The sequence below is a fragment of the Lepisosteus platostomus genome, chromosome 13 (assembly GCF_059453375.1).
Source record: "Lepisosteus platostomus isolate fLepPlt1 chromosome 13, fLepPlt1.hap1, whole genome shotgun sequence".
Lineage (NCBI taxonomy): Eukaryota > Metazoa > Chordata > Actinopteri > Semionotiformes > Lepisosteidae > Lepisosteus > Lepisosteus platostomus.
The window spans coordinates 18,362,393-18,373,970 of NC_142623.1; positions in this window are offsets into that span (position 1 = coordinate 18,362,393).

Sequence of the window (11,578 nt, forward strand, 5' to 3'; positions counted from 1 at the left end):
TTTCAGCTCAGACAAGGAGAAGACTGATCAGAGATGCAGCCAAGAGGCCCATGATCACTCTGGATGAACTGCAGAGAACTACAGCTGAGGTGGGAGAGTCTGTCCATAGGACAACAATCAGTCTTACACTGCACAAATCTGGCCTTTATGGAAGAGTGGCAAGAAGAAAGCCATTTCTCAAAGATAGCCATAAAAAGTCTCGTCTAAAGTTTGCCACAAGCCACCTGGGAGACACCCCAAACATGTGGAAGAAGGTGCTCTGGTCAGATGAAACCAAAATTGAACTTTTTGGCCACAATGCAAAACGATATGTTTGGCGTAAAAGCAACACAGCTCATCACCCTCAACACACCATCCCCACTGTCAAACATGGTGGTGGCAGCCTCATGGTTTGGGCCTGCTTTTCTTCAGCAGGGACAGGGAAGATGGTTAAAATTGAGGGGAAGATGGATGCAGCCAAATACAGGACCATTCTGGATGAAAACCTGTTGGAGTCTGCAAAAGACCTGAAACTGGGACGGAGATTTATCTTCCAACAAGACAATGATCCCAAACATACAGCAAAATCTACAAAGGAATGGTTCACAAATAAACGTATCCAGGTGTTTGAATGGCCAAGTCAAAGTCCAGACCTGAATCCAATCGAGAATCTGTGGAAAGAGCTGAAAACTGCTGTTCACAAACGCTCTCCATCCAACCTCACTGAGCTCGAGCTGTTTTGCAAGGAAGAATGGGCAAGAATTTCAGTCTCTCGATGTGCAAAACTGATAGAGACATACCCCAAGCGACTTGCAGCTGTAATCGCAGCAAAAGGTGGCTCTACAAAGTATTAACGCAAGGGGGCCGAATAATTTTGCACGCCCCACTTTTCATTTTTTTATTACTTAAAAAAGTTTCAAAAAACCAATAGATTTCGTTCCACTTCAAAATTGTGTCCCACTTGTTGGTGATTCTTCACATAAAATAAAAAATTTATATCTTTATGTTTGAAGCCTGAAATGTGGCAAAAGGTTGAAAAGTTCAAGGGAGCCAAATACTTTCGCAAGGCACTGTATGTGAACCATGTGGTCTATGCACAGGAGTATTAGTGTTAACCCTGGTGTCCTGGCTAAAATCTACCGAACTCTGGGCTTAGCAATATCCAGGCTCACTGAATTTTCCCCTCAATTCAATTTGTGAAGAATTTCTCACTCCTGTGCCTGATGAGCTGGGTAGATAGGATTTCATGAGTAAAGGACTTCAGTATTGATTAGAAGTGCTATAAAATGAATTATTACTATTCACTCCTTTTCAAATGACTGAATACAGGCATTAAGTCAAAAGAATAACATTAAACCATTAAAGCCAACTCCACATTGTTAGCGTGTTCTCTGGATAAACAAATCTACAGTATATACAGTATATACTGTATATAATTAATTAAAGCTTGTTAGTACAAGATTATATATTTTTCTGATTAAATCTGAAATTCAGTTTATGGAGGAAGGTGTGATAAGACTTACATTATTAATGCACTGTATTGGATCTGGCCTCATTACAGATTAGATTATTTGATGGGAAGAGTTTATATGTCTTTGAAAGCTGGCTGCAGAATAGTTGCAGATATGTACTGTCAAGGGTACTAAGCAGATGCTTTTCTTCATTTCTCTTGCTGAGAATAAACAATTCTTTGGCTGCTATGGTGCTCCACAGTTTAAAAGACAAAAAATATCTTAGTTGGTGTGCCAAGTTTCCAGAACCGATCAAAGTATGGAGGTCTTTAACATCGGAGCTCTGTGACTGAGATCTCATATTACACTCTCTAGTCTAGGCTTCTTTATTCCCCCTTGTTAAATAGCAGGGTTGGAAAAATATATAAACTGGAGATGGAAACTACAGAGGCCAGAGGAGAGTTGGACTGGGAGGAGGTTCATGATGTGTGGCATAATTGCAGGGAAGAGCAATGGAATAATTGGTCATTTTCAATCTGAAAACATTGAGTCATTTAAGATTCGGGACAAATATTGAAGAATGGCTTCATGGTTCTTATTTTGTGACACAGAATCCCCAGCCTGGACAAAAATAGTGTTGTGAACTGTGACATTATCAATACAAGCTCACCATCATCCATATTAAGCAGTAATGTGGTTTGCAGCTTCTAGAATATAACCTAAAATGCATGCCAGTTTTAAACTGAAGCTCATTTTATTTTATATGGTTCACTTGACATTGGTATTTTGTTGACACACTTGCTAGTAATCCCCACTAAGGAAAAAAACACCTTTGGTAAATAATGCAAAAGCCTTATCTAAGGAAAATAAGAGCTTAGTTAGCTATTTATAAAGTGTGTACTAATGTTTGTCTTTGAGTGCAGGTCAGATTGTGCTTGTAAAATGACAGACTTTTTAACAGCATAATGGATTACACATTAACTATCTGGAAACATTTTGATATTTGTAGGATGGGCCTCTTGTTATTTAAACCTTTTTTTATTTTCTTTCATGCCGTACAGCTGTTGTTTCCTTATTAGGTCTCATAATACTGTAAGCGTGGCATAGCTATACTTCCACCAGTGAAAGGGGTGTATGTATCTTTCAATTAACATTTTTCACTTTTATGGTCTTTTTAAAGACCCAGCAAGTCACTATGAATTGCTGGGTCTTTAAAGTTGCTAACTTTGGCTTTGAAATATGAAGTAATTCTAATCATGTCTTTTCAGATTGATCTTCTTTTCAGCATTATGAAACAAGTACAGCTAACATCACCATAATTTAAAGCCCTTCCTAGTTCTTAAAAAGCACTCTAGCCCTTCAAGGCACTCCTTCTACAATATTTAGCTAATATCTCTATCTTGTTAGGGCTTGATTTAAGGTGAGATGCCCCATGTTAAAAGAAACTATTTAGTATTCCCTTTTTATAAGAGAACAAGGTAAAATAATAGTGAAGTAAATTCTCACATTTTTACTCTAAGGGAAGTCCTTTGTAGTGGGGCTGCTGGAGCAGAATGGTTGCTGTGTGTCAACCTGACGTTTCTCAATGAGGTCTCATGATTTTTTGTCTTTTGCTTTTCAGTGCTGGATAATGTGGGTCCCTAAATGTTAAAAAACTTTAGCATGAAAAGCTCTATATACAGTAAGTCCAGGAATTTTAAACTTTTGCAAACCCTCCATTTCCTGATCAGCAATGACTTAACTGCGGCCTTCACAGGACTAGCTTTGATACGACTCCTGTGCCATGTATTTATTTGATTTTCTACAGCTTGAAACAAGGATGCTTGGATTTATGCACATTCTGTATCTCCTCACCCCCTTCCTCTTTTCCACTAACTTCCTTAAGATTAATTCACCTGTTTTACAAGTGGGTAGCATCACAATATACAGCATATAATACACCGGACTTCTGACCTTATTTGTTAATATAGTGTGATCTGTTTAGATGTATGAGGGATGTTTTTTCTGTACTATATGTTTGAACAGTATGTACACTATGTATGAAGGATGTTTATTAATGTACTGTACCCAGCAGCACAAATTACTGTAAGTTCCTTGTGGAAAAATAAAGTTCTTCTAAAGTGTCTAAAAGTTAATACCGACGTCAACCCTAAGCAAAGTCTAAAGATTAGTTTCCTTATTCTTGGAGCATTTTTTCTTTTTCTAACTGTTCAGAATGGGGCAGCTATCATAACTATATGTATTGAGCAATGTCCTCAATAAAAAACAAAAGACATAAGGAGAAAACAGATTCTTGACTGTCAGATGAATAATCTTTGTGCTGAGCTGTTTTTCTTCAGAAATGGAAAACAAAGTATATTTCAAGAATTTTTTGCAATCTTTCAGAATTCATGTTTCTTGTACAGAGCCTTGTTGGATTCAAACTTGCCAGTATACTGTATGAGTAATGAACCTCATAGAAGAGTAAAACTGATTAAGTACAAAGGAGCAATTCATCACTCATCTGTTTGAGTTAACCCCAAGCAAGCAAGTTTGCTAAACTCTTAATGCAGACCAACCAAAAAGGTTTACATTTTAAGCTTAAAAAAGAGAACTTGAAAGCCAAAAGCTGGGGCCAGATCTTTTCCTGAATGGCATTCATTCTCTAACAAGCAGCATTAGAAGAATCAGCACACAATAGCAGTGCTGCAGAATCTCAGACACTTTGGCAACCAGTACGATGTTTATGTGGCTGGCCTAAAAATGTGATGGAAATCAATGACACTTTTTTCAACTACTTTAACTTTTTATTACATAATTGGAGCAAATAAAATCAAGCTATTGACAGCCCCAGATCATATATTGTTTGCCACCATGCTACCACTCTGGAAAAGTCAGTATGGAAATGAGTTAGAAAAACAAATTTTGTAATCGGAAGTCAGAGAAGAGAAAGAAGAGACATCAGAGAAGGCAAAATGACACCAGCATTGCTTTCAACGGAAGCCTGGGGTTGAAGAAAACATCTGGCGAGGTACATTTGGAGAAAAACAAAAATCAGTAAAAGGAAACAGAAAAAATGATTTTGTAGGGACAAATTTATTTTGTGCTTCAAATCCTAAAAGCAGCTTGTTGAGTAGAAACTTTAAGCAACTAAAGAGCTTGAATCATTTAATGTGTAGATCTTACCTAATCAATAACAAAAGCTATAGTGGTCTTTAGTAGAAAAGACTTAGTCACCAGACATGAGTCATCGGCAGTGACATATTCCTTTGCAGAAACTAACGTGATAAATGCTGGAGATATCAGATAATCAGACAATTTTGCAGACATTTTGTGCAGATCTCACTAGAGTTAGCATTTCACAGAACACTTGAAGATACAGTATGTTTCCTGTACTAGATCTCATACAGTATGAAAACGCAATGGAGTTTGCCTCCTCATCTGCTCTGTTGTAGAACAAAGATATACTTTATATCTTTGATATACAAGATATACAAAGTTCCTTTAGACTGTCGGCATATAGCATTTCTCTAAACCACCAATTAACCTTCTCTGACTGAAATATTTTTTCCCTCCCAGTGCCACCAAAATGAAACAAAAGATTCTCAATGAGGTCTTGTAATTTTTTGTCCACTTTCAAATGGCAAAACGAGACCAGAATGCAAAAAAGAGAGGTAAAATGTAATTTAGACATAATAAATAGGCACCACGAAATAAATTTGTATGTTGACACCAAACAATATTATTTAGCACTACAAGCATTTCCCTGACATCTACCACAGAATATTCCATCCATAAACAGAATGGAGAATTCAAAGATGCATATGACATACTGTTACCTTTTTATTTCAGACAACAAGACACTTATATGTTTTTGTAGAAAAAACAAAAAATGGTTTCCTAGTAACATCAAATGTATTTTTAGCAATTAGCTTAATGTTAGCGATTACATTAACTCCTTGAATGTATATCCACGCTCTTTCCCTTCTGATCACTGCAGTTTCAATTCTATTTACTAAATACATGGTTCACAATCAAAATCTGGCATTCACACAATACAAATAAAGCAAAATGACTTTTCAGGAACCCTTTTCTGCTTATTGTGTTACTTCATAAAAATCTTTATTGGTTCTGATACTTTTCTGCCAGATATTTAATATACTTTTGATCAGGTCCAGGAGGTTCATCAAAGGAGGCTTTTCAATTACAGTACCCGTACATCACTGACCACCAGAAAACCCCAAAGAACACAGGCCTGCTGCTTCACAGTATCTATTTTAGTGCAATGGCCTCTGCTCTGCAGCTGTGTCTGAGTTTTTAAGGTTGAGATGAATCTGTGGTATTTACAATATTAAGAACTAACTTATAGGGTCATTTGTATGGCAATACAATGCTAAGGGGTAATTGTTGGAAACAATGCTTGGAAAAATTGGGCTCACAACATTGGTTGTTCTCAGAACAAATAACGGCAGGAAGGGATACAAACAGAGCATATGATATAGTGTATCTCTCCATAAAGTTCCTCAGAAAAGATTAATTCTGCAGGTGGTATTCTGCATTCATACTACAGGTGGTAATCACTCCTTATAATCCCTGTACTGTACTTGGATTCAGAATTAGTCAACAAACAAGAGTACACAGTGCAAATGTGCAAAATGTGTAATTAGTGGAGTACTACTAGGATCACTGCTATTCCTAATTTATAACTATAATTCTGTTTAATTAGTAAGACAGGCTTGCAGAGCATACTGTACCACATTATGACTATAGAAGACTCACTGTAGAAGCATTAAAAGGAATTCAGGAAGATCAAATATATAATATGAATTGGGTACAGACTTGGTTAATGACATACAGCAATGTACAGGTAGACGTGTTCAGGATGCAATAAGTAATGTGTGTAGTTTTTGTCTCATAAACTACAAATGGAAAATGTGAAACAATGCTTGAAGAGACTACTTACAATAAAAACTCTAATAATGAAGTCAACATCATTTTCAAGTGTCATTTTCTTTACATTCCTGTAAAGAAAATGACAATTGAAAATGATGTTGACTTAATTATTCGAGTTATTCATTATTTACTTCATTATTCGACTCTACACTTTACATGACTCTTCTTTACACTTCTTGAAACTGTGAGGAAGCAATAAAAAAGCACACAATATTAAGATATATACAGTAGTTCAAAATGCAAAATTTGAATCTAGAAAATGTTATGATAAAACTGTATAATGCATTGGCAAGACTTGATTTAGGACATTGTGTAGAAAAAAAAAAGATATCACCAGACAAGACTTTGTACATCAGTACAGAGAAGAATGACAAAGTACTGTACATTATCTAGGTCAAAGCAATGTCCAACAATGACAGGCTAAAAAATCTACACTTTTTATTCCTGAACCAAATTAAAGCTTTGAAAAACCTCAAAGGCACATTGTCTGCAAACTGGATTTCTTTAGAATCGTCAGAGGAAGAGAATTTAATACTTTGAACGGAAGGCACAAACTTGTGGATGCTGGTGATAAGCTGCCAAGCTCATGTACCTTTCTCGCTTAGCAGAAGCCTTTAATCTAGGGCTTCTTCCAAGAAATGGCTGGAATAACCAAATGAGCAAGCTAAGCCAAAATATCCCCTCTCATTTTTAACTATTCTTATGTTACCGTGCTGAAATATGTTTCTGCAAATCAAATGTTTTCTAGAAGCTAAACATTAGCAAGGAATACACTAACTACTGTGTAACTTATGGACATGGAGTTTGCATGTTCTCCCCATGTTCGTGTGGGTTTCCTCTGGGTACTCTGGTTTCCCCCCACAGTTCAAAGACATAATGGTACGTTAATTGGCTTCTGACAAAATGGGCAGAGGTGTGAGTGTGTGTGTCTGTGTTTGTGTCCGTCTGCCCTGTGATGGACTGGTGTCCCATCCAGAGTTTTATACTGCTTTGAGCTCCATGGCCTTCCTGTGACCCTGAATTGAAAGAAGCGGTTCAAAAACTGAATGGATAACATTGACATATGATCACAAACAGCTGTAGAGGTGGAACCATTCTACAAAATACTGCTCTGGATCAATAGCTCCAGGTGACACCCGAAAATGCAGAAAAAGAGAAAACTAAGATACAAAAACTATTAAATGAAAGAAAAGAGAAAAAAAAAAGCTATGAAGATTTTTTTAGACTATAAAATTCTAATAATTTATACAAAAATGTTTTGACAGACCTTATACTGTAGATCTGAATGGCCATTAGAAACACAGTGCTTATAATTGATGCCAATTCAAATAACATTCAAATAATTTACTGTGATTATCAAGAGACAGTAATTGGCCCTGTCATATACTTCAATTAATGTGATTGTGGAAATGATGATACTAAAGCAGAGATTCTTTGCAGACCTGAACAGGCTGTGTATTTGACTGTACATCCAAAGACCTGCTGTACCCTCACCTGTCTGAAGCCTTGCAAGATGTCAACATCTGTTCCTCTGCACCTGAACATGCTGAATATGAAGGTGGTGAGAAGGTAATACACTCAGCACAAACTGTTGTTTTAATCAGGGTTTTAGCTGACAGAGAACTAGCTGAGAAACATCATTGCTTTCCATTTGATTGTTTTACAGGCCACACAATAGAAAGTTTGCTTTTGGAAAACCTTGGTAAAAAATATCATATTTTTTACTATATTTAAAGGAGATTATTATTCTAATGTATTAAACCTTCCTAACTTGTTTGCAAACGCGCAAACAAGAGTTCATGTGGACTCATTGAGAAAGTCCTGTAGCATTTGACAGGCATTTTACAGGACATAGACTATTGAATTAATTCACTCATACAGATATTCTAGGTAGGTAGTGTGAGAGAGTCTTTATTATCCACGGGGAGGCAAGTTGTTTTGGAAAAAAGGTAGAAACACTTTCAACTGTTGGGTAAAAAATTGTTTCTCTTTGATCTTATTTCACTGCAGCTTGATCTTGAATTTCCTCTTTTTGGTCTTTCCAAAGCAGTGTTATCACCTTCCATGTATTGTTGCTATTAATCTTCTCAAACCTTTTTGTCATAACTATCACTTGTTGGGCTAGATCCTGACATTTTTTCTTGTCTTCTATAAGCTGGCAGAGTTGAGTCACAGTCATATGACAGCAGCTCACAGAAAGCTTCTGTCTTCAGGCCACAGGGCTATTTTGGTATGGCCTTTACAGTCCAATGCCAAGCTATGTTCATTGTACAGGGTTTAGCACGACTTTTTGTTGTGCTTAATTGAATTCCAAATCACCTCAATGTTGATGGGAAATATTTTGATGATGATGGAAAACACAGGCTGCTCATGTCTGTTGAAAAAAATGACAGGCTTTGTTCTTTTTCCAATAGTTCAGTTTCACTTGACAGTTTCGTGAAGCGATCTGCATGTATCTTTTTTTGCTTTCTGTTCATTGTTTGCAAAAGGTCAAAGGATTCAGTCCAGATTTTCTGTTCCTTGAAATGTGTCCTTGTTTGTGTGCAAAACTTTCTCATTGTTCTTACCAGAGGTAGAAATGGAAAACAATGACTCCGAGAACTCATCCCTCCTTGTCTCAATGGGCAGCCCTCTCACCCCAGGGAAATCTTTGGTGGGTTACAGAACACATTTGTAATCACTTAGTTTACCACAATCCCTTCAAATATTCCTGGGAATCCAAAATAAAACACTAAAATAGAAACCTATCCAGCTTCCAGTCCTTCAGGAAAAACAAATCCTTTTTCAAGGACTTCCATTTTGGGGACACATTTTATTTCAAGCATTTTCGAATTTGGGAAATACTGTGGGGAATCAGCCCCAAACCTGGTTCGACAGAAACAGAGAAGAGGCAGGAGGCAGGTCCACAGCTTCACCAACTAGGGGGTGCATTGACCTTTTAGTTACAGAGGTGTGCTATTCACCAGGAGGAGGTAACATGAGTGAGACTGCAAGTAGAGAGAAAGGGGGAGTGCAGTTTCCTGTATGTTGCAATGTGGAGCAAAGAGGGTGAACAGTATGGGGCTCCCCCCTTTAAGAGAGTGCAGTTGGGGAGCGGAAGCTGCTACACACAGTGTCATGAGGCAATGGCCCACTCCATAACTCTGCAGGGGATTGGAAAGCTACAATACGTTTGTATTCTTGTTTTGGAATCACACGCATCTAAATGTTTACGCCAATGCACCATGATCAGAATTAACTACAGATTTTTCATAGCTAAGGAGATTACTCACAAGTGTAAATAGTGTATTGTAACACAATGGGGTTCAGGTGGGCAGCCTTGCCGTTGCCGCTGCCGCTTACGGTTGGCCCCGCACCGTCGGGGTTGCGAACCCGGGCCTCCAGCATCACTCAACAGGGACCCAGCCTGGTGAGCTAAAGAAAGATCTCCCCACAACCCAGCGTCCTGCTATCACAGGGAAGAGCGGTGAAGTCAACGCTCTGGTAAGCTGGCTCTTACACAGTCTCTGTCGGCTGTAAGCGTTACAGTATGTTGCATAGAGTACTGAACACATTACATGGTGTTACATACAATATGCTAATTATTGCTAAATAACCAAAAATGTGTTTCAACCTAAAAAGTGTTCTAAATTGTTATGTATGAACTGTTGAACTGGAAAGGCAGGAACTGTGATACTGATATGCAGGCAAGCTAATCAAATATTGAGTCTCTCTCAGGCAGGCCAAAGCAGACGTTTCTAATCTACAGTATTTAGTACAATCCACCAAATCCTATAGATCTGAGAGCTCTGCCCTGCTTCCCACCGGCAAACATTCCAGAATAATTATTTAGTGATTCAGAATTGGCCTTTCATCACTTTAAGAGTTAACTACGGTTATGTAATTTTTACCATTCTCCATTAGTGACATCATATATAAAAATGCTCTGTCATATTATACCTAGGATAAGTTTTCAACCCTCCAGTTCAGTAGTTAGTTCAGTTTGATCCTAAAGAATGCGATAGAGGAACAGAATGTGTAGAGGGTAGTTGGTATGACTGGTATAGCTGAGGGAAAGGCAGAAACACCCCCTACCTGCCAGCCCCTCATTATAGGAAGGAAAGACCTAGGGAGCTGTTGCAAGGGTGGGAGGGGATCCCAGAGATACACAAAGGAAAGTCTTGGCCTTACAAGAGGTAGGAGACGTACTGTATATATTGTAACGCCCTCGCCTGGTGGTGAGGAGGAAGCGCCCCTAGGCGCTCGTAGTACCGCTGGGCATGCTGGGAGTGGTAGCCGGGAAGAGTCTGAGGGTCAGCACGATGACCAGCGGCTGACCCTACCTGTGTAAATAATGTCCTAGTAATTCTAGTGCCCTGTGTAGTCCTGTAAAAGTAGAGTGTGTTGTTAGGTAATTACCACCCTAAATGTGTGTACGTGTTCGTCAGTCTCCTCATGTGTGTGTAGATCCTGTGTTTGGTTTTGGTGTGGTTGTAAAATAAAGCCAGTGCTTGGTTAATCGCGTCTCCACTGTTCTTTAGTTCTGAAAAAGAACCTGCAAAACGCTACATTGGTGTCAGAAGCGGGCAGAATGAACAACTCGTGGCAGACACTACCCGATTCCGTAAAGCGCCGGCTGACGCTGAAAGACGCAGAACCCATCGGCGGCGCACATAGGGAGCCTGAGCAACTCCTGGGTGCGACAGGTGGCCACAGCCCTTACCAGGGCTACCCAGTAGTGGTCCCGCCAGTAGAATTGGGGCGGCCGCCCCGGAGAGAGGATGCCCTCCCTGCCGGAGCCGATCAGCGATTTCCACACCCATCGGCGCGGGTGCGACCAGGTCGCTACGATGGTGAGGCGCCTTGGGAGACCTATGAGGCGCAGTTCCAGCTCGCGGCCCGGACGAATGGCTGGAGCCGGGCGGAGATGGCCGGCCACCTGGCGGCGGCGCTGGAAGGAGTGGCCTGCCAGGTGCTCCTGGACGTCCCGGAGGAGGACAGAGGCGACTACACGGCGCTGGCAGCAGCCCTCCAGCTGCGCTTCGGTGTAGAGGAGGCGCCGGACTTGATGCGGGAGAGGCTGGCCCTGCGGCGGCGCCGACCAGGAGAGCGACTGGGCCCGGTCGCCGCGGATGTCATGTTCCTCGCCCGCCGAGGATACCCAACTTTCCCCCGGGAGGCGCAGCGGGAGATGGCTCTCCAGGCCTTTCTCAAGGCCCTCTCGCCCGAGGAGCTGC